The following is a 24642-nucleotide window of genomic DNA, read 5'->3' as shown; positions in this document are numbered from 1 at the left end:
CTTGTGATTACAGTTAGGCTCACAGGCTGTAACTAGCGGGGGTGGGAATCATTCTACAGTCATTTCCAAAACACTCTTAAGAACTCTTGCTCTTATTTTTCAAACTGCAAGTCATCGTCCACTAATGGGCCAAGAAATCAACTTGATCTCAACCAGAATTTGTACAACAATGAAATTTAACAGAATAAAGAAAATTCAGAGCACACTTCACAACATAAGGGTAACCCTTATCAAGGTAAAAACTGTGGGTCAGTCAAAAAGAGTCTAAAAGTCAGTGACGTAAACTAAAGCTCTGCCCAGTGACACAAAAGGCGTATTTCAAGCGCTCAGTTTAACACATGTTATTTGCTAAACTTTAACATACTCACAAAAATAACCTGCCAAAGTGATACAAGATGACAACACTGATAACAAAATATAACATCACCTTGCCTTAACAATGGAGAGTGCCCAGAATCATGGCTTCAGAATGGCTTTTCTTTAAAATCTTTCAGAGCCCTAAATCAAAACACCTCAGTAACTGCATTCAAGACAGTATCTGTTTACATTGCAATGAGTTGTGTAAGCTTCTGGCACTGTCTTGGTTTGTCAATTTGTTCTCAAGAAGGGAATTTTTAAAAAGTCAAATAGAACCTGGTTTTCTGAAGGGCAATCAGGGTTGGCTGCCAGGTTTCATCTCAAAAACCACCTGCTAAGAACCTCAGAAGCCCCAGGACCTACAAGGAGCGTATGGTGCAAGCCTACAGGGAACTTGGAAGGGAAAGGCCCCGGGACAAATGTTGCTCGACTACTTAGTGAGTGATAGTCACTCAGTCATGTCCGACTCTGTGACCCCATGGACTGTAGCCTGCCAGGCTCCTCTGTCCATGCAATTCTCCAAGCAATACTGGAGTGGGTTGCCATTTTCTTCTCCAGCGGCTTGACTACTTAGGAATCACTTAAAAATGGAGTCAGGGTCCTCAACAGAGGGGACACAAAGCCATTGGAAAGACATGGCAAATATTCCTGGCACATCTATGGTGTGAGGAAGACCACTCCTAATTCAAAGCAAATATTTTTGGAGCATAAGATGAAATGATAAAATGATAGATGTTAAAAAGTATTCTCTGAATGCAGAAGACCCCTTTGGTTCCTTCCAGAGACACGGCCTGGGAAGTCTTTGGCACAGAATAACCTCCAGTCCCAAACTAAACTCTAAACCCTAAAGAAGCTTAGATCCAGCCCAAGATAGGCTGTTTCGCTGATGTCAGTCTATACACAGCCTGAGACATGAAAATCATGGGTCATGCGATCTGGAGAAGATAATGACTCATCGGTTGTTCCATTAGGGGAAAACTGGAGTCAAGTTTACAGTAAGAGGACAAAGCAACTGATGTTCTGTTAGTTTGATGGCTCTAAAATACAAAGTCATCATTGATCGCTGTTTTTGACTTAATGTAGGTGTCCGATGCTGTGCCTAGTATCATCCAACAGAAATCTTTTCCCCAAACTTTATTTAAAATTATAAGACCTTAAGATCCATCATCTTCACTGTGCTTCTCCTGCCCCAAATACTACCCACGTGAACCATGCTGACACGCAGAGTTCCCAGGTCTTAGCTCAAAAAGCCTCCTCCTATAGGAAGTATTCCTGGGTTAGTTGTCCTCCACTTTCCTGTTTGCATAGTACATAGTTTCTTGGTCCAGCTCCCCATCCAGGCAGGGATTGGGCAGGGACACGGTGTTCATCACATAAAAGGCATTCAAATATATGGAAAAAACCTGAGCATTTTTCCAAGCACCAGTTAGCCATACAAGCAAAACAAAACCTATTCCCTGCTCTCCAGTTTGTTCAAGGAAAACATATGGCTGGGATAACAGAGAAGGTGAGGGAGAGGTAATAGAGGAGAAGGTATAGTCTGTGGGCCATTATTAAAATATACATAGATATTTGAGAAAACTCAAGCAGAATCAAGATGCATTCTATTGCATTTACTTCTGTGTGATTTAACACGTCACTTTTTGTACAAATGATATTTTTTATTGAAACACTATTTTTAATGTATTAATGTTATTTTTAATGTACAGGGCACTGAAAAGTTAATTTTACATGCGATTTTAATGACAAAATGTGCAAAACTGCATAATTTCACTTAACTTTATTCAAATTCTAGGAGGGATTGTTATTATCCCCACAGTTTAGAAAACAGAAGCACAGAGAGGTTGACATACCCTTGGACAAAAGCCAAGGGGAAGTGGCAACCACATCGATCACTGAGAGCACAAAAACGGCTCCTATTCCCTCACGGACTAACAGAACAAGACTCTAAAGATGAACTGCCAGTAAAGGCCTGAGATGTTAGGTCTGATGGTCATTTTGGAGGAAGCTGAGCAAAGTCCCAGTTACTATCAGGGAATAAAAAGACACTTCTACACCTCCAAGTAACCTTTGTCATTTGATGTTTCCCTCCCGCCCACCTTTCCAGTACAACAGCAACCCTGAGTGCTCAAGTAATCTCCAGGGGATGGCCCTGCCCCACTAACTGTGCCCCTCAGTACCCCCTTCAGCTCCTGCTGCATCCTCCCTTTCCAGCACAGCTGATGACTCATCTGTCACCTCCAGCTAGCCCCCACTGCAGAAGAGAAGGCACTGTTCATGTGCTGGGAACAGCATCTCGATGCTTCAAGCTCAAACTGACTTACCAGCTCTCCCCTTGAATTACTCTTCAGACTAATCCATTCCTCTTTGGAATGCTCTCACCTTTCCTCTGCCCCAACTGCCAAAACAAAATTTCTTTCTTGCACCTGCAGAGAGAGGTCAAGCTCCACTTTTCCCTAATTTCCTGACTACCCATTATATCTGCTCTGTTTTGCTGGACTTTGGCCCACTTACTTCTCTCAACTACCTGTTCTCTTCCTATATCTGGAAGAAATCCCATTAGCATATCTCTTCTATAATAATTTTTTTCTCCTCACTCACCCCTGCTGCCCCCTATTCCAGTTTACTAAGAGTTCTGTCTCCTCCTCACAGACTCTCCCAAGATAAGAAAAGAAGCACTCTGCAATTTCACCCACCTTGATGGACTACCTGAAGGCTGAATAGTGGAATGTGCTTAGTCCCTCAGTTGTGTCCAACTCTTTGCAACCCCATGGACTGTATAGCCTGCCAGGCTACTCTGTCCATGGGGATTCTCCAGGCAAGAATATTGGAGTGGGCTGTCATGCCCTCCTCCAGAGGATCTTCTCAACCCAGGTCTCCGGCATTGCCAGCAGACCCTTCATCACCTGAGCGACCAGGGAAGCCACACCAGGGTGTAAGTGCACTGCACGGCAAATGCCTGGGGCGGGGACACTGATTTTCCTCCAGACTCACACCAAGGACACAGTGACTGAAACAGCTTTTCCTTGACTTTCACTGAATGGGAGCCTTTTTCTTGACCTTTAACAAACATCCCATACCTTTCTTTTTTTCCTTCAGAGGGGTATGTTCCTCCTAACCTATTTAAAAAAGAAGAAAAACAAAGAAAAGAAAACCACATCCAATTGATACAGAGACTACAATTACTTAGAATCCTATGGCACAGATATATGGCTTTTGTTGGTGTCTAAACCTAACACTTTTACATCCCCACAACCTTAAAAGAATTAAAAAATAGATGTATTCAGCTATAAAAGAGGATCCAGCTCTCCTTGAGGGTTGTTTAATTTATGTTCCTCGCTGTCTGTGTACTTACTTTATCTCAAACCCCTAAAATTCTGTATAAAAGAGCAGACAAGGCCTGGAAAGTCCCTGGACTGGACCTCACTCAGAGAATAAGGTAAATGAACACCTGAAAAACACTCAATCTAACTTTTGGGGGGGGCCAAGATACTTGGCACGCAAGAACTTACTTTCCTGACAGATTTAAGGATGGAATCTATGCCCCCTGCATTGGGAACTCAAGAATCTCAGCCACTGGACCACCAGGGAATTCCCTGAATTTAACATTTTAATTGCTGCAGATCAGATTTTTTATTGGCACTCTCACATATTTAATGAAGAGCACTGTCTTCTAAGAGTTGCATAAATGTTAATGTTATTAATATTCAAATAATGTCTGACAGCACCAAAAAAGACTTTGGAGATTTTCTAGCAACCCAGCTGGGGAAACTCAAGCTATAGGTGCCTTACCCACCTACGGAGCCATGTATTAGCCAAAAAAAAAAAATAATCCCCCCACAAACCAGCACACAGTCATAGACAGGGGCACACACAGTCACAGATGCATATGCATGGAAACAGACACCCAGAACTCAGATGCACAGACAGACAGATAGACGCAGACACTAATTCCCCTAAGTACAGCTTATGTACCAAGAAATGGTCTTACCTGAAGAATGAAATCTTACTGTAGTATCTCTCAAAAATACTATGATTTCACTGCCCCCACCCACCAATTCTGTGCTGGGCTCTGCTCAAGGATGGGATCATTCTGATGCTCAGCAATAGACGCTTCAGGTGCTGAAGGAACTTCGGTTTTTATAACCCACAGAGGCTCACCAAAATTGTATAACCACCCCACCTAATCAGAAATGCTATCTACTTTGTGTTACACAACAGCCACCACCTGGTTACAAACTGTTACTGCATGCCTCCAGTATGGTCTATTTACCATTGATCTGTAGCAGGTTTCTATGCGGCAGGCTGGATACCACTGTGGAAACCAAGCAACTGCCGGGATTACATTTCTCAAACTTACACAAATAAGGAAAATTAAAACCTATCTTTCCAATCCCTTCCATTCAGATGAACAAGTCCACCCACACTGCTTCCTGCTCAGTGAAAAGGGAGATTAATTTTACTCCTTTTTTGGGGGGGGTCATTTTTCATGTCCCCAATCAGGGGCTCACAGACAACTGTTTTCAAAACTCAAAGACTTTCAGAGATTAAAAATGTATCTGAAGGTATGATTTCTTCATTAAATGACAGGCAGAGCCAATAATAACTGTTACATTGAAAGCTAACCCCTGGGGCCCAGCTGGATGTGGCACCTGTTGTATGCACTCCCAGCTGCAGAGGCCCCATCAGACAGTGGAAGTGCCCATGAAGACACAGAAAGGGGCAGATATACACTGAAAGGGAAGAAGCTGCACCTGCAATCAGACTTTGTCCTTTTCAGTCCTGACCTACCAAAGGACTGCCAAAACCTGGGCAATGGGCACCTCATCTCTGCTGTGAGAGGACAAATACTAGCCTGCATCTTGCCACCACCACTGCACTTCCCAAATTCAAACAGAAAACCAAGAAACTCAGATGAGAAACAGCCAGACAGAAGATGCATCTTGGAAGATGAGATCCCTGAGATAAAAGCAGAAGAAGGAGCAGGACAACTTCTGGAGAGAAAAGCAGCATTAAGTGTTACTTATTCATGAGTAATCTTAAGGAAATCAACAATGAACAAAAGAGGAAGAGGCCACTGGACTAGGGGAGAAGCTACAGCAGAAGCCAGAGGGATGGCTGGAAGCCAAGCACTTCAACTGTTCAGGGGCAAGAGATCACAACTACAAGTGCCCAAAACACAGGTGACATGTGACACATTCAACCCACCAGGCAACACGCCCAGGTACTCCCTTGCTCCAAGGTGAGCTAACCCAGGGTCTAGCCTATGGAAAACATACTCAAGTCTCAGTATCCTGAATACAAGAACTATAATCAGGATGTTCTGTGAAGACAAGCTTCAGAAAGGAACCAAAACAAAATTTCAATTTGGAAAAAAGGAGCAAAGAAAAAAAAAAGTTGAGTATAAACATAGGAAACAGGATCAAACAATTACATGAAGAAAATGATCTAAGACCAAGAGACAACAAGCTGGGGTGGGGAAGAATTATGAGGAAACAAAAAGCACAGAATTAGTTTAGAAGCAATAAAGAGAAGTGAAACTGCATAAAACAACAGAAAAATGAGAGGTAAAGGACAAGCCTGAGAAACTCCTAGATGTGGAAAAAGCCAAAAAGGCAGTAACAGTTCAGAGATGAGTATCATGGAGGGGGACAAAGCAAAGAGCAAAGTCAAGACATGAATAATCCAGTGCTTCTTAAATGGACTTAAAAACAAAAAACAAAGAAGCCAGTCACGCTGTAGGATTCCATTTATATGAAATGTCCAGAATAGACAAATCTATAGAAACAGGAAGATTAGTGGTTGCCTGGGGCTGGGGTAGAAATAGGGGACAGGAATGGGAGTGATTTAATGGGTTTGGGATTTATTTATAGGATGAAGAAAATTTCTAAAACTTGATTGTCGTGACAGTTGCCCAAGGCTGATTCACCAGAAGCCACTGAACTGTACATTTTTAAATGGGAGAACTTTACAGTTTCTGATTTATACCTCAATAAAAAATTTTTTTCTAAAGAACAATGAAGAGGACTTCCCTGGCAGTCCAGTGGTTAAGAATCTGCCTTCCAATACATGAGATGCAAGTTTGATCCCTGGTCAGGGAACTAAAATCCCACAGGCCACGAGGCAACTAAACCTTGGCATCACAACAAAAAGATCCTGCATGCTGCCCCCAGGCTCCGGAACCCTTGTGTCACAACTAGAGAAGCCCTAAGTGCCGCAACGAAGACCCACACGCCACAACAAAGTTCTCTAGTGCTGCAACTAAGACCTGACGCAACCAAACAAACAATGAAACAAGATACGAAAGATGCAGGGAAAAATCACAACTAATTCCGAGATTAAGAAAAATCTGAGTACAGAGATGGGCACACCAAGCTTCCCAGGTGGCTCAATGGTAAAGAAACTGCCTGCCAATGCAGGACGAAAGAGATGTGTGTTCAACCCCTGGGTCAGGAAGATCCCCTGGAGTAGGAAATGGCAACCCACTCCAGTATTCTTGACTGGAAAATTCCATGGACGGAGGAGCCTGACGAGTCACAGAGTCAGACATGACTGAGTACACACATACACGGGCACACCAGAGTCATTAAAAAGTCAAGAGAAGAAATTAAACTTGAACATATCCTGGCAAAATAATTTAGCTATGGGATGAAACAGACACACTCAGGGAGATGGAGAAAATGTCTGGTTTACTTAAATGGTAGCAATAATTAAGATTAGCCCCAGGATTTTCCAAGACAGTAATAAACACCAGAAGTCAAAGAAAATACAGATCTGTAAAGAGATGGAGAAAAAGGTTTCCCAAAGAATTTTATAATCAAACAAGTTGCCCTTTGTGTGTTAAAGCCAAAAACTTCAGAAATGCATGAAATAGAAAAGCAAAGCCTGGGGCTATATTCTAGCCATGTAAGAAGCAAAATTCAGAGAGGTCACTAGTAAACAAGACTACTAATGATGTATGGCAGCCAAAACCATCAAAATTAGAACATAAACCCAGTACATCAAATTATTCTCTAAGCATATACTGAAAGTGAAAGTATTAGTCACTCAGTCGTGTCTGACTCTGCAACCCTATGGACCGCAGCTCTCCAGAATCCTCTGTCCATGGAATTCTCCAGGCAAGAATACTGGCGTGGGTAGCCATTCCCTTCTCCAGGGGATCTTCCAACCCAGAGATCGAACCCAGGTCTCCGGCACTGCAGGCAGATTCTTTACCATCTGAGCCACTACATGATGTTAAAAATGTAATTAAAAACAAAGCAGAGTGAACAAGAGTACATTAAAGGCTGAACACAGAAAATGAGAAGATGATGAAGCCCTTCCACACAGACAGGAATGGAAAAAATACCATTAGATTTCAGCTATGACAACAGAAGAAAGTTGTTTTCCTTTTTTTTTTAATTTAAAAGAAACAATTATTAGAATTTGAAGACTAAAACTACAGACTAAAACTAAACCTGTAAATCAAATTCATTTCATTAAAAATATTCCCTGTTTTGTCAAAAAATAAATGCCTAAGATAGACTTTAAAAACGAAGCAAGGGGAATTCCCTGGGGATCCCATGGTTTAAAAAATGAAACAAAAATAGACCCTGTGCTCTTTTTTAAAAGTTCAGGATTTATAAGGGATCAAACTGAAGGGACTTCAAAGAAGTTGTGCATATGCTACCAAGACCCCAATCCTAGTGTATCAATCTGGAAATCAGTGGCATGGCTGCTCTGTCACACTCTAGGTCCCTTGATTAATGGCTCTGAGGGCATAGGCTATAGGCTATAAGAGGTGGTAGAGGGACTTTCTTGGACGTTCAGTGGTTATAACTCCAAGCTTCCACAGGACACTTGGGTTCAAACCCTGGTTTACTTAAACAGTAGCAATAATTTAGATTAGCCCCTGGATCTTCTGATAAATGTCAGAAGTCGAAAGAAAAAAGAGATCTGTAAAGAGGTGGAGCAAAGAGTTTCCCAAAGAATTTTATAATCATGTGGGAACTAAGAACATGTGGTCCTGGAGAAGTCTCTTGAGAGTCTCTTGGAAAGGAAGGAGATCAAACCAGTTGATCTTAAAAAGAAATCAACCCTGAATATTTTTTGGAAGGACTGATGCTGAAGCTGAAGCTCCAAAACATTGGCCACCTGAAGCCAACAGTTGACTCAATGGAAAAGACCCTGATGCTGGGAAAGGTTGAAGGCAGGAGAAGAGGGCAACAGAGGATGAGATGGTTGGATGGCATCACCGATTCAATGGACATGAACTTGGGCAAACTCTGGGAGATGGTGAGGGACAGGGAAGCCTGGCGTGCTGTAGTCCATGGGGTCCAAAGAGTCAGACACCAACTTGGCAACTGAACAATTGTTATTTTTAAATGTCAGACACAATGGAATTCATGCCAGAAAGTATTAAAAGGGAGAAAAAGGATCATTTTACATTGCTAAATTATAAAATTAACAATAGAAGTATGTTAATTTTTATGTTCTGAACATTATTTCACTGAAATAAGGTCCATAATATTTATCAACACAGAAGAATGACTAAAATTTTATAAACATACCTACTGGTCTCCAAGAAGATAGGAGGCAAGAGGGTAGAGGGGAAATGAGCAGAGACTTGATCTCCATGTTAATTCTATTGTGCATCAATTAGAGAATCTGACCAATATCATGAATAAGGCTAATATAGTAAGTATCAAACTTTGCATACCACAGAAAGTAGAGCTTTATTTTCAATGGCTAAGAAGCATTAGTGAAAACTGACCACCATGACGAATAAAAATTTCAGCCTCCACAAAAAGAACACTTCTGATTGTTTGCTCATAATGTTAAAAACAGATTTAAAAGAATTATCAACCAAGAAAATTTAACAACTTCAAAATTTTCTGCCTTTCTCCCAAATACGTTAGTTCAAAGGTGAAACTAAGACTGTTAAAAAATATCCTTACAATTAAAAAAAGAATAAGCAACAAAATACTCTAAAGAAAGTTAAAAATAAAGGAAGAGAAAATAGCTAAGAAATAAGCAGCAGAGTTGATAAATTTGATAAATACATCCAAGAGGGCTCTTAAACAAGCCTTTTGGCGCTTCCCAGATGGCACAGCGATAAAGGATCTGCCTGCCAATGCAGGAGACGCAAGAGACACAAGTTTGATCCCTGAATCTGGACGATTCCCTGGAGTAAGAAATGGCAACCCACTCCAATATTCTTGCCTGGAAAACTCCATGGAAAGAGAGGCCTGGTGGGCTCAGCCCATGGGATTGCAGAGTTGGACATGGCTGAGCATGCACGCACAAGGCCAAGGCAGATAGAGACCTGCCATTCAAAAACACACTGGGCTCAGATGCATATGCTACAGAGACCCCAGTCCTCGTGCATCACCCCTCTACAACTTGGAAACCCAAGGCATTTCCCAGGCAAATGCCTCCCAGTATAAGGAAGTTTCTTCCTATGCTACTCAGTGCCAAAGCACTGGTAAAGGATGACAAGCTTGTCAATCATTTTAGAATCTAAGCATAGCCCTGACTCCACATTTAACAAAGCACAAGAGAAGGGAAAAAGCTAGTATTACATTTCATATCTACAGGCAGAAGGGAGAAAACCATTAAGAGCCAAAAAGAAAATCAGAAACCAAAAAGGTATTTAATAAAGCCCAAAATCAATTTTCAAATGAAATCTGTCATGCATTCCAATATAGAAGAAAAATGTCCCCCCAAAGAATCCCTATCTCATGCCAAAAACCAACGAGATACTTTCTCTGAAAAATCCAGCAAGGTCATATTAAAGCCAAAAACAGAAGGGAGTGTGATGTCTCCATTAGAAAAGACTGTTCTGGAAGTTCTAATTCAGTACGAAAAGGATTTTAAAGTTCAAACAGCAGAAAAGGAAGGGGACTTCCATGTTAAGTCCACTAGTTAAGACTTCACTTGCCAATGCAGGGGGTGCTGGTTCAGTCTCTGGTTGGGGAGCTAACCCAAATTCCACGTGCCTCACTGCCAAGAAAAAAAAAAAAAAAAACCCCAAAACACAAAACAGAAGCAATGTTGCAACAAATTCAACAGAGATTTTAAAAATGGTCCACATCAAAAAAAAAAAAAAGGAAGACAAAAGAATTATTCACAGATCTGTCTACAGAGAAAATGAGTTATAGGGGTGAGGGGGAGCACTGGAACCTGATGCTTCAAAAGAGCAGCCATTTACAAACAAACAAAGGGAAACCCCACCCCGTGGACTGGCATTACCTCAAAGGATAACCCTCTCTTAAAGTACTGCAGAGATATACATGCAAGCAGGCTAAAAAAGCAAAAGATGACACCAAGCTCTTTACAGTGGTTATCTCTGTAAAGTGTGATTATAATTGTTTTTACTTTGTAGAAAAGTTTTAAGCTTTAGTTTTGTCCCTCCCTATGTATTAGAAGGCAAAATTAGTAGTAGCTCAATACTTAGCACCTATATATGGTTAGTAAATCTAGAACCAAAAATTAGGCAAAACAACCAAAAGGCTTTAAACATGACCAAATACTGAAAGAAAAAAAAAAGTTTAATTCTTCAGAAATAATTATGTATTTGAAAATATCTAATTTGATTAATGTAATCACTGATTTATATTTTTTCCTTTAAGGACAAATGTAAACTCTTTTTTTAAACCTTACGCATTTGGTAATTATCTATTTCTGCCTTTCCAGATAAATGTTACATATTGACATTTGAGCATCCCTGTTTTTGTAAAACTGAGTAAAACAATAAAGAAGGTTTACAATTATCAACTGGACAAAACTACTCTGATCCTGGTAATAAGATTAACTGAGGCAGAGGGGGCAGTAGGTAGGTAAGTGTTTGTGCTCAGTCGTGTTCAGACTCTGCAACCCTTTGGACTGCAGCCCGCCAGGCTCCTCTGTCCATGAGATTTTTCAGGCAAGGATACTGAAGTAGGCTGCCATTTCCAAGAATTCTCCAGGGCATCTTCCTAATCCAGGGATTGAACCTGTGTCTCCTGCAACTCCTGCATTGCAGGCAGATTCTATATCCTAAGCCATCAGGGGAGGGGGGAGAGAATTCCGTAAACACTAAAAGGAAATATATTAACAGGACCCTCTAGTGTTACAAGGGCTTCCCTGGTGGCTCAGATGGTAAAAAGTCTGCCTGCAGTGCAGGAGACGGGGGTTTGATCCCTGGGTCAGAAGATCCCCTGTAAAAGGAAATGGCTATCCACTCCAGTGTTCTTGCCTGGAGAAACCCATGGACAGAGGAGCCTGGAGGCTACAATCTATGGGGTTGTAAAGAGTTGGACACGACTAAGTGACTTCATTTTCTAGTGTTATAAGACAAACGAAAAAATATGAAAATTATTTTATTAATATTTTGGAAAATTTCACACAAAAAGTAGACAAAACTAAACTACATTTTAACTTCATATCCAATTTATTTCTGACTATGTATTGTTTTGATTCACATGGCAACTTCTCTACTTCATTAGAAGTGTCAAGAGACTACCAGGTGTTTGTGAGTCTGCTGCCATTCAATTAATAATTAAACTAATAAAAAGCTTTGATTTTAAGTTGTACACACAACCAACTAAATTCAGGCAACACTTCCCAGCCTCCCTTGCAGCTAGAGGTGGCCATGTGATTATGTTTGGCCAATGGGATGGGAGCTGAAATAAACATGTGCTCCTTTCCCTTTTCCCACTGACTGAAGCAAACATCCTGAGCCATGTGAATGAATAAATACTCTAGAAATGGTGAAACTATAAGAAAAAAAGGAGCCAGATTATGTGAAAAGCTATTTCATATTTGTGTATACTGAAACAGCCAAAACTATACCCCATCTCCAAAAAATAACAAAACACATGTAAAAGAAAATCTGATAAGACAACATATTTAGAATAAACCCAGCTACTAAATTTTCAATAGGAAATAAACCAGTACATATTTCAAACCTGACTGAATGCTACTCTCCAGAGATGTATCACAATAAAGAATACACATTTGCATGAGGTGAATAAATTCACTGTTTCCCTTGACTACCAAAGGCTTCACTGGCAGACACTTAAACGCTGGCCTTTCATACATAATCTCAGAGCACAACTCGGAAGAATTCAGCAATAAAAGTAAAAATAAACTTTTTCCACTCCGAAAGTAAATCCATAGTGAAGACCGCATCCTTCAAACTGAAGATTCACATTATGGTGTGCTATCGTCAGAACCTTGACGTAGAATACAAGGGGTGGGAAAACAGAACTCACTGAGCATCCAGAAGCCCATGCTATAGACCATGCACAATTGTGCAGACCATGAATGATGGTGTAAGTGCAGGAAAACCATTATCCAGTGGGCCTCAGATGTCTTCCTCTGTAAAATAAGGATGTTGGTCTAAATCTATGGTTTCTGCACTTTTGCTGTTAGTAATGAAATAAGCATCCTCAAATTCAAAGCTAGGAGGGGGAGTGGTTTACATAAGTAGGTAGATAATGTTTTTAAAATGAGGACTCGATACTCTTTACTGTAAAGTTTTAATACACACTTTCCAGAATACCAAAAAAAATGTCCACCAGTATATCAGAGATTCCATAACCATACGAACTTCGCTGAGAGCAGCAAGAAAAGTACATTTACAAGCTTTCTAGCAGCAGCAGCATGCAAATGTTATGCTGCACAACACCATCATTATTTAGTTACCTTAACACAATGTTGGGGAAACAGTGGATACAGTGTCAGACTTTATTTTTCTGGGCTCCAAAATCACTACAGATGGTGACTGCAGCCATGAAATTAAAAGACGCTTACTCCTTGGAAGGAAAGTTATGACCAACCTAGACAGCATATTCAAAAGCAGAGACATTACTTTGCCAACAAAGGTTCGTCTAGTCAAGGCTATGGTTTTTCCTGTGGTCATGTATGGATGTGAGAGTTGGACTGTGAAGAAGGCTGAGCACCGAAGAATTGATGCTTTTGAACTGTGGTGTTGGAGAAGCCTCTTGAGAGTCCCTTGGACTGCGAGGAGATCCAACCAGTCCATTCTGAAGGAGATCAGCCCTGGGATTTCTTTGGAAGGAATGATGCTAAAGCTGAAACTCCAGTACTTTGGCCACCTCATGCGAAGAGTTGACTCATTGGAAAAGACTCTGATGCTGGGAGGGATTGGGGGCAGGAGGAGAAGGGGAAGACAGAGGATGAGATAGATGGATGGCATCACTGACTCAATGGACGTGAGTCTCAGTGAACTCCGGGAGTTGGTGATGGACAGGGAGGCCTGGCGTGCTGCGATTCATGGGGTCGCAAAGAGTCGGACACGACTGAGCGACTGATCTGATCTGATCTGATAACACAGTGCTGATTTTGAATTAAAGGGGGACTTCCTCGGCAGTACAGTGATTAACACTCTGCCTTCCAATGTGGAGGCATGGGTTCAATCCCTGGTTAGGGAACTAAGATCCCACATGCCCGCTCAGTACGGGCAAATAAATATAAGTAGAACAAAGAAGCATTTTAAAAATTTATTTAAAAAAAAGGGGGGTGCGGGGGAGAGGCAGTGGGGAGAATATGCAAGACCAAAGAAGGCAAAAATATCAACTACTTTAATTAATCTAAAAATATAATCCATTTTTAAATTTAATTCTTTGGGTTAAAAAAATATGACATTCCTATTAGAATGGCTGAAACAAAAAGAAACTGCTAACACCAAATGCTAATAAGGACACAGAGTAACTGGAACTCTCATACACTTCTGATGGGTTTGTTAAAATGGCACAATCACTAAAACCCAGCAATACACTCCTGGGTATCTTATTAGCAATACACTCCAGAGAAATGATAACTTATGCTCAAACAAAGTCTGTAACATAAATGTTTATAGTGGTTTATAACAGCCCAAATCTGGAAACAACATTCACCTTTGACTAGTGAATGAATAAACAAACCATGGCACATGCCAATTAAAATGTGATATCATTTCACACCTACAGATAATGCAGGAATAAAAGAGTTTAATAATACCAAGTGTTAGCGAGGCTGCTGATAAACAGGAATTTTCCCACCATTGCCAGAAATGTAAATTAGTTGAAATACTTGGGAGAATAATTTGGTAACATCTAGCAGGTTGAACGGAGAAGGCAATGGCACCCCACTCCAGTACTCTTGCCTGGAAAATCCCATGGACGGAGGAGCCTGGTGGGCTGCCATCTATGGGGTCACACAGAGTCGGACACGACTGAAGCGATTTAGCAACAGCAGCAGGTTGAAGATGTGTGTGCCCTATGATCCAGCAATGACACTTCTCCCCCAGTTTACCGGTATGCAACCAACACATCAATAGGGCAATATAAAAATAAGTCCTGGTATGTTTAAACAGCAGAATAAAACAGAGCAGTTAAAACAAGTGAACTCTAGCTACTTGGATCAACATGGCTTGAAAACATACTTGAATGAGCAAGTAGGCTGCAGAAAACATATCACATGAAATCTTTTATTATGATTATAGGTTTTAAATCAGTCAATATTATATGTGGGCTTATGGATATAGAAACGTGATACAAAAGTAAAAATGTGGATTGCAAAGTTACCTATAGGAGAGAAAGAGGGAGAGAGATTAGGATATAAAAAGGGTATTTAAAATGTTTTATTTTCTTATTAACAAAAAAAAAACCCTAAAGCGAAGATAACATATTTATTTATTAGATTGAGGTATCTGACATATGAGGGTTCATTCTTTCAATTTCTTTCTATTTGAAATGTCCCAATTAAAAACAAATTTTTAACAAAGAATCTCTAGAAGTATACACAAAACACAGACAAAAACTGGTAAAAGCAGTTGCCTCCAGAGAGGTAAGCTGGGATCAGACAGGAGGGAGACTTACTTTCCCTGTCTGTCTTCATGTACTTTCTGAATTTTGTTCCATGTATATCCACTATTTTTTTTTAATTACAAATAAATTTGATGTACTCTTCACCTCCAAGGGGGAAAAAGAAAACTAAAGTATTTTTAATTTTGGATAAAGAAATGCCACAAATGGAGATTCCAGCTCAGACTTGCCATGAATGAGCTCTGTCATCTTGGGAGGCGATTTAATCCACCCTTCTCCAAGTGTTGTGCCACTTCTAAAATCCTACCTTCTGTGAAAACACAAACATCTCTCCATAAATGAGAGATTAGAAGTTCTAAGTACACCAGCAAGGAACAACAAGCAGTTTTCCTGTAACCCTGGGTGGAAAACTTTTAGAATCTGTTATAACAGGTCTACGTCTGCAGTCATTGCCTCATGTCCTCTGTGGAAAAACGTGGGTAGAGATGTACACAGATATTCACTGTTACTCAACACTCAATGAGGCAGGAAGTTGAGGGAGCACTTATCTGATGACTTATTTTCTTACTGATCTAAAAAGTGGAGGTCACGGTGAAAAGTAAGGAGGCCAAGGATGAAATCTGGGAAAGGGATGAGTAAAATGACTGACAAAGGGGAAAAAAAAGTCAAGGATCTAACAGAGTCCAAAACTTAGAAATATGTAAAGAAAGTCATCATGCTAGCCAATTTCTCTCCAGCAGAGCGCAACTAACAACAACAAAAAGACAGAAAAGTTACATAAGTAGGACTGCACCATGGACAAAAGCTGGCAAGTTATGCAGCCAGTTCAGAGAATGAGAAAACCAAGCTGTTGGTGAGATGAGAGTCACATGACTCCCTGGAGTCCACAGCAGGTAAGACAGATTGGGAAGCCTAGAGGAAGCCAGAGAACACCCAAGTACCCAAAGATCAAGGACCACAGGAGGAGAACAAATGAGAGTATGAAGGACAGGATGTTTGTAGACAGGAGATTCTCCAAGCTCAAGGTTCGAAAGTATCATCTGGGAGATAACAAGGCCCAAGAAAGCTTAAAGTGAACTGGATGTAAAACTCCCTGGAAAAGATAATGTGAAGGAACACAAGGTTGGAAGACTGGATGAGCCAACAACTTAGAGATGATGTTAGAAGACACAGTGCAAAGAAACAGAGCAAGGCAGGAGCCAACATCCAAGGCCACATAATGGCCAAGTTTATAGATGATAGCAAAAAAGTAAAGGGAGAATGGTATCAAAAATTGGTATGAACTTCAAACACACAGGGATTATGGCTAGAGAATACAGCCAGCTATTCTCACTACCTGGAACGCTACATCTGGAGAATTCCTACTCATACTTCAGATCTCTGTTTAAATGACCAATTGCTCAGCAATTCCTTAGCAGTAGCCTCAAAAGCCAAATTAAACTGCTCATCTCCCTTCACTGTTCCTTTCAAAGCAATGACACAACTCATACCAATTCTTTATACAAATTGATGCTCTTCCTGAGTTCATACAGCAAGGAATCCACATTTTCCTTAATCTATCTGGTTCCTAAGTTTGGACTAGCAAAATAAGATTTCAGAAAGGGAAGGGTATACCCAAGAATCTATCCAGAGCTGCCAGGTCAGGAGGCAGGTTCTCTAACAAACTAGTTTTAGGACACCTTAGCCATACACACTCAAAAGTAGTTTACTTGGTAAGAATTTCTAATATATTAAGATTCTTTTTTTATTTTAATGTGATTCTCACTATACTGCTGATGGGAATATAATTATGTGTAATTTTTCTTATGATAATATGAGAAACCCAAAAGTGCATAAATAAAATTTACTCAACAAACCATATAACTACTAAATAATTTTTTTCTTTTTTAAAATACTTATTAATTTATTTGGCTGCACTGGGTCTTAGTTGCAGTGTGCAGGCTCTCTAGTTGCATGCTTGCCACAACTAGAGAAACCCCACATGTAGCAACAAATAGTGAAATAAATAAATATTAAAAAAAAATTTTTTTTTCTACTTCTCAGGCTATGGAATAAATGGATTAACATCTAGAAATACTGCCTATCAACTGATCTAATTTTGGTGGTTCAGTAACATTTTTTGGACAATGGGAAACCTCTATATTTGACAGGAAAAAAATGAAAAAGGGGAAGCTGATAGAAACATCCTAAACTATGAGTACATTACCCAGTCCTTCAATGGAAGTGGCCTCCATTATTAAATATTCAAACATCCAGAAGCTTAGAACTTGACAACTCAGTAGTAGATAAAGTAATGTGGTCTTGAGCTGTGCCACCCAATGCCACCAGCCCTGTGTAACTACTGAGACCTGAGATCTGGTCAGCTCAATTGAGAATAATAATGAAGTGATAATAATAATTACTAATAATAATCAATTTTATAACATTTTATAAAATATGTTACTAAAATAAATTTTACCTGTTTTTAACTTTATTCACCATAGCTACCAGAAAATTATGTATGTGACTTCCATTATAATTGTATCAGACAGCACCAGTCTAAGAAAGTGGGTATTACTAGTAATAAAATACGACCGAGGTTAAAAAAAGTAGGTATCAGGGAAAAAAGTAAATGCTATTTCATAGTACATAACCAGTACATAGTACATAACCAGTACGTAATCAGACTCATTCAAAGAGCGTATTCTGACACCTTTCTATAAATACACATGTACACAACACGGGCGTCTTAGTCCAAATATCAAAGCAAATCCTATATCATGTCCTACATAATCAACTTTGCAGCCGGCACTGTGATAGGTGGGAACACGTGCCTTCACCTAATTTCTCACTCATAGCACTGAGAGGAGGAAGGGAAAAGGCCAAAGCTGAAATCCATGTGGTAACAAGCACAAGCTGAAAGGCCAAAAGAGGAGTCAGGAGCTCTTCTTAAGAAGCTCAGAACCAGAATAAATCTAAATAAAAACACAGGGCCCATCCAAGGGTAAACTCTACTACAAACCTAAAGGGTTGGTTTTTTTTTTGCGGGAGCTGTGCTGGGTCTTCCCTGCTTGAGCTTGGCTTTTCTCTAGTGGTGGTGAGCAGGGGCTACTCTCTAGTTGCAGTGCTCGAGTTTCTCATTGTGGTGGCTTCTCTTGTTGCAGAGAAGGGGCTCCAGGATGCACAGGCTTTAGTAGTTGTGGTGCAGGGCTCAGCACTTGTTGTTCTCAGGCTCTAGAGCATAGGCTCAATAGTTGTGGTACAGGGGCTTAGTTGTTCCTCGGCTTGTGGGATCTGGGATCGAACCCGTGTCTCTGGCACAGGCAGGCAGATTTTTTTTTTATCACTGAGCCACCAAGGAGACCCCAAAGGGGCTTTATAATTACTGAATTATAAGTTCAGGTTTTACATGGCTAACCTAAAACAAAATACTTGTATTTAAAAGGGAATCTGATGGGAATTTGTCCCATCAGAGGGAATGGGACATTTACTGTCTATACCAAACAAATTAAGCAATTTATATGTCTTAATTCAACACTAACATGTTGATTTTAAAATATATCCAACTGAAAAGACCACAGCTGTTCTAATATGCTTGGAATCTCTTTCGTATAACCATTACATAACTCTTCCATCTTCCTCTTTCTTATGCAAGCTCTGTAATCATCATTAGTGTTTATACAGTTTTTTGAAACTACTCAATTTCTCTCATAAATATTTAATTCTCTTGTTGCCACTGATTGAACTATTAATGTAAACAACACAGCATTTCTATATGACGTTTTTAGTCATGAGAAAATAGGACACTGATGTCAACAGCATGAAGAGTTTATAAACCAAAAACACCAGAATTACCGGACACAGTGAGGTCTCTCAGAAATCAGCCTCCAAAAGAAAAAAAAAAGAAAGAAATCAGCCTCCAATAAAACAGAAATTTCCCTTCCCTGCTCAGTTTTTCATTCAGTATATTTATCCGAGACCCTTCAGATCTGTGGTAGTCAAATAAACTCCTAAAACGCACGTGAATCAGCATCCAGTCTGCAGGCTCCAGGGACTGGGCAGAGCTGTTGTTCTCAGCCATGAACACCCAGGCAGTGAACTGTCACCTGTGTGCTCTTGATAACAATAATGAAAAGTACTATTAAAAGCCTTTGCTTTTTCTTAGCTCAGCAAGAGCTCAGTATTTTAGCATCTGTACTGATAATCTCAAAAAAATGGAATAAACCAACTGTTAAGCTAGCTTCCTGAACCACAACTATCTTAGCACTGGGATGGAAATTAAGAGTACAGGTGAAGCAACATACCACCTAACTGGACAGACTGGGACAACTACTGAATTTAAAAAACACAGCATAATTATCCAACAGTGCATGAGAGCTCAGAAAAGTAGCAACTCAACAAGGCTTCAAACTGTTAGAAATGACTTTTGGAAAGTGGGACTTGGCACCAGCCTTGAAGGGTGGAGAGTCTTGGGCAGGAGGTCATCATGGAGTCCAGAGGTAGGCATGAAAACAGGTTAAAGAGGTCACACAGTGGGCGATGGAGGAAGACCCCTCACATGGTCACTGGAGTCTCTGAAGTCCATGTGACTGCAACACAGCTTTATGACACATGAGCTTCTGGGTGTGTGAGGAGAGTAGAAAGAGCCTACCGCTGGATAACCAAGATAGCCGATCAAGCAGCCACCACATTAATCCAAGTATATGGATCTTGGCAAGTGGGACGACAGAAGCAACAAGGATAAAAAGGGATGGCTAGAGGGAGCAGTTCCAAAAATAACACTAAGACTTAGTGTTAAAGATGACCTCTGGGAAAACAAGACTGTCTCTACTCACAAATACGTAAGGAACAGATTTGATGGCGAGTAGTGAATGAAGTTTGAACATTGTGAATTTGAGCTGGTGGTGGCATGTACATTTGACAAGGGGTCATCAAAGACCACCGGAAATTGAGAGAAGCTCTGTGAAAGGCTTCCCTCATCAGTCAGTAAAGAATCTGCCTGCAGTGCAGGAGACCTGGGTTCGATTCCTCAGTCAGGAAGATCCCCTGGAGAAGGAAATGGCAATCCACTCCAGTATCCTTGCCTGGAAAACCGCCTGGACAGAGGAGCCTGGTGGGCTGCAGTCCTTGGGGTCACAGAGTCCAGCACAACTAAGCAACTAACACTTCACTTCACTTCTGTGAAAGAACATAGCAGAGAAAGATCTGTCAACTGAAATATGAAAATAGTAACTGAAACTCTGGGAGCTAGGAGACCATTTATTTTGCAGATATCCACAGGCAGAACTGCCTTCCCCTCACCTCCCTTTTCATTAATAATTGTCACTTTAAGAACGCAAAACATACAATTTAATGATGATGTCTTATGTGAAAAAAACTACACACAGAAAACAAAAAGAATGAAATAAATACACAAAAATATTCACAGTGCTGTTGTTAAAAACTGGATCGAGGATATTTTCTTCTTCCTAATTTTTGTTATTTCCCAAATTTTATTTAATTTTTAAATAGAATTCTATTAGAAAACTGGGTGGTTAGTCGCCTAGAGCCAGATATTCTGGAGTGCAAAGTCAAGTGGGCCTTAAGAAGCACTGCTATCAATAAAGATAGTGGATGTGATGAAATTCCAGCAGAACTGTTCAAATCCCTGAAGGATGATGCCATAAGGTTTTGCATTCATTATGTCAGCAAATCTGGAAGACCCAGTAGTGGCCACAGGACTGGAAAAGGTCAATCCTCATTGCAATTCCCAAGAAGGGAAGTACTAAAGAATATGATAACCATCAGACAATTGCACTCATCTCCCATGCTAATAAGGTCATGCTTAAAATCTTGCACGATAGACTTCAGCATTAGGCGAACCAAGAACTTCCAGATGTCCAGACTAGGTTTAGAAAAGGAAGAGGACATAGAGATCAAATTGCCAACATTTGCTGGATTATAGAGAAAGCTAGGGGATTTCAGAAAAACATCTATCTCTGTTTCATCGACTACGCTAAAGCTTTTGACTTCGTGGATCATGACAAACTATGGAAAGCTCTTAGAGAAACGGAAAACCAGACCACCTTACTTGTCTCCTGAGAAACTTGTGAGTCAAGCAACAGTAAGAACCCCTTATAGAACAACTGCATGGTTAAAGATTGAGAAAGGAGTACAAAAGGGCAGTCTGCTGTCACCCTGTTTGTTTAACCTGCACACTAAGCACATCATGAGAATTGCTGGGCTGAGTTAAAGCTGGAATCAAGACAGGCGGAAGAAACATCAACAACCTCTAATGTGGATGATACCACTCTAATGGCAGAAAGCCAATAGGAACTAAAGAGCCTCTAGAGAAGGGTGAGGGAGGGGTGTGAAAGAGCCAGCTTAAGACTAAATAATAAAAAAAACTAGATCATGGCATCCGGCCCCATACTGCATGGCAAATAGAAAGGGACACGGTGGAAGTAGTGACCGATCCCTCTCCTTGGGCTCCAAAATCACTGCAGACGGTGACTGCAGCCATGAAATCAGAAGATGATTGCTTCTTGGCAAGAAAGCTATGACAAACCTAGACAGTGTGTTGAAAAGCAGAGATATTACTCTCTGACAAACGTCCCTATAGTCAAGGCTATGGTCTTCCCAGTGGTCACATATGGCTGTGAGAGCTGGATTGTAAAGAAGGCAGAACGCCAAAGAATTGATGCCTTCCAACTGGTGGTGCTGGAGAAGACTCCTGAAAGCTCCTTGGACAGCAAGGAAATCAAACCAGTCAATCTTAAGGTAGATCAACCCTGAATATTCACTGGAAGGACTGATGCTGAAGCGCCAGTATTATGGTCATCTGATGGGAACACATGACTCATTGGAAAAGTCCCTGATGCTGGGAAAGATTGGGGGTGTCAGAGGATGAGATGGCTGGACAGCATCACCAATGCAATGAACGTGAACTTGGGCAAACTCTGGGAGATGGTGAGGAATAGGGAGGCTTGGCGTGCTGCCATCCATGGGGTTGCAAGGAGTCAGACACAGCTGGGCGAATGAACAACAAAAACATTAGAAAATTAAAAATGTTTTAAAAAGGAATGATTTCCTCTAAGTATTTTTTAAATTTTATTTATTTTTGGCTGTGCTGGGTCTTTTGGTGCTTCAAGCGGGCTTTCTGTAGTTGTGGTGGGTGAGGACTACTCTCTAGTTGCAGGGCTCAGGCTTCTCGTTGTGGTGGCTTCTCTCGTTGCAGAGCACAGGCTCTAAGATGCACAGACTTCGGTATTCGTGGTGCACAGGCTCAGCAGTTGCAGCTCACAGGCACTATAGAGCAGGCTCAGTAGTTGTGATGCTCGGGCTTAACTGTCCCACAGCATGTGGAATCCTCCCTGACCAGGGACTGAACCTGTGTCCTGTGCACTGGCATGAGGATTCTTTATCACAGGACCACCAGGGAAGTCTCCCTCTGAGCACTTTTGAAAGTTCTTGTAAGTTTTCACCTAGTGAATTAATTTTACTGTATGTAAATTAAAATTAAAAATATCATTGAAAAAATATTTTACATTCACCATGCTGAATAAATTTAGCTGTAACAAGGCAAAGTAGGAGTATAAATTCTTCAGTTCAGTTCAGTTCAGTCGCTCAGTCCTGTCCGACTCTTTGCGACCCCATGAATCGCAGCACGCCAGGCCTCCCTGTCCATCACCAACTCCCAGAGTTCACTCAAACTCACGTTCATTGAGTCGGTAATGCCATCCAGCCATCTCTTCCTCTGTCGTCCCCTTCTCCTCCTGCCCCCAATCTCTCCCAGCATCAGGGTCTTTTCCGATGAGTCAACTCTTCGCATGAGGTGGCCAAAGTACTGGAGTTTCAGCTTCAGCATCATTCCCTCCAAAGAAATCCAAGGACTGATCTCCTTCAGAATGGACTGGTTGGATCTCCTTGCAGTCCAAGGGACTCTCGAGAGTCTTCTCCAACACGACAGTTCAAAAGCATCAATTCTTCAGCGCTCAGCCTTCTTCACAGTCCAACTCTCACATCCATACATGACCACTGGAAAAACCATAGCCTTGACTAGACGGACCTTTGTTGACAAAGTAATGTCTCTGCTTATAAATTTTTGCAGTGTCTCAATTCTCAGTTTGCCAATCCATCAAAATTAACTGGAAAATCTTATCACTGTGCCCAACAAGTTTACTCCTAGAATTTCTCTTCAAAGTACATACAAGAAAAGTCTCTTCAAAGTACATACAAGAAATTTCACTTCAGTGTTATTTATAACAGCAAAAAATTTTAAATGACCAAAATGGCCCTCAAGCTTTGGGTTGAGGGAAATGGTAGGAGGAAAGAAGAGGAAAAAAAAGAAATGTTTCTTAGTAAGGTATTTGTGCATAGTCTCACTACTTAGGTTGGTGAGTACCTGAATTAAAGCAAGGCGACAGGTCTTCAATTTTTTTACCCCCCAGGCTGTGACCCTGACCAAGAACTCCAACAGCAATAGACGTTTAAACGTCTGTGGATTAAAAAAAAGCCAAAAGCCCACGTAAATGAAAATGAAAATATTTACCTCCTACCTTGTAATTAGTATAAGTGGCAAGACTGTGCTTGTTTGTCTTCTAGTTTAATCTACTTATGTGGAATTTGGCCTCAAAGAAGTCCATTACCTTATCATTAGCACCAACCTAATGATTATTCCCAGGATTGCATTTAGATCTTTGCTGACCCGTGCAAAGGGCAAAGTCAAGCGCAAAGGGACCATCAGCACAACTCTGTCACAAAATGTAGAACAGGAAAGATTGTGTTTTGAATGCACCTAAATGCAGACATGTCCATATGCTTTCCATTACAAGCTGCCAAGCTATAATTCCCTGTGCTGCCAAAGTCCAAGCTCAGAGGAGCATGTGGAGTCCCAGTTATGAAGTCAAAACCCAGCTAGAGAAAAACAAATGGTAAATCAAAATAAAAAGTAATAATAAACCTGGCAGGAGGCACTAGGCATGAATGCAGTCTACTTTTCACTGGGCCATGCTCAATCCTAGAACTCGCTCTCTTACTTCTTTCCTCCAAAGGAAAATATCCAAGGCCCTAAACCATCCCTGGGCAGGATTACAAATTGAACCTTCAGTCCCTCAAAAAGTAACTCCCTGTTTGCACAAAATATTTTGGAAGACAGTATTTTAGAGCGGCAGGAGAAAGAAATTTTGTACCCAATGGGCTTTTTTGATAACTCCACATGCCTTAACACAACGCCTCTATTTTTAAAAACTTTTTAAAGATTTCAGTTCTCACTATGTGTCAGGCACTGTACTCTACATCGTATGTGTAATATTTCATCTTCAAACAACCCTTGATAACTGGGCCCACACTTTATGAATAAGAAAACCCAGAAGGGGTGAGGCCTCCTGGTCAAGGTCCTGGAGACGTCACAGTACACAGAACAGAGCCCCAAGAGGATTGAGACAGCAGAACCTTCACCTTTCATTATGACTCTACACTGCCTTCAAGGCCACCCCTAGAATAAACTGAGGCTAATATATTTTGAGAGGAAAATAGA

The 24642-nt window shown here is 40.8% G+C and overlaps 1 protein-coding gene across 5 annotated transcripts in view; it reads right to left on the bottom strand.

Moving 5' to 3' along the window:
• The window catches only part of SLC23A2 (solute carrier family 23 member 2), a 142270-nt gene that overhangs the window by 99978 nt on the left and 17650 nt on the right, over positions 1 to 24642 (bottom strand). Inside the window, exon 1 of one of the 5 annotated variants that reach the window (XM_044927921.1) lies at positions 4349 to 4493. The exons of 2 other annotated variants lie outside the window; for them this stretch is intronic. The gene's annotated coding sequence lies outside the window, so the exon portion shown is untranslated. Of the gene's footprint in view, positions 1 to 4348; positions 4494 to 24642 lie in introns of those variants that run through there. 2 more of the 5 variants (XM_044927923.1, XM_025264050.2) reach the window with 2 other exon arrangements.

This window comes from Bubalus bubalis, chromosome 14 (assembly GCF_019923935.1).
Source record: "Bubalus bubalis isolate 160015118507 breed Murrah chromosome 14, NDDB_SH_1, whole genome shotgun sequence".
NCBI lineage: Eukaryota > Metazoa > Chordata > Mammalia > Artiodactyla > Bovidae > Bubalus > Bubalus bubalis.
Note: the sequence above shows the minus strand (reverse complement) of the source record. Positions and strands in the feature narration are given on the sequence as shown.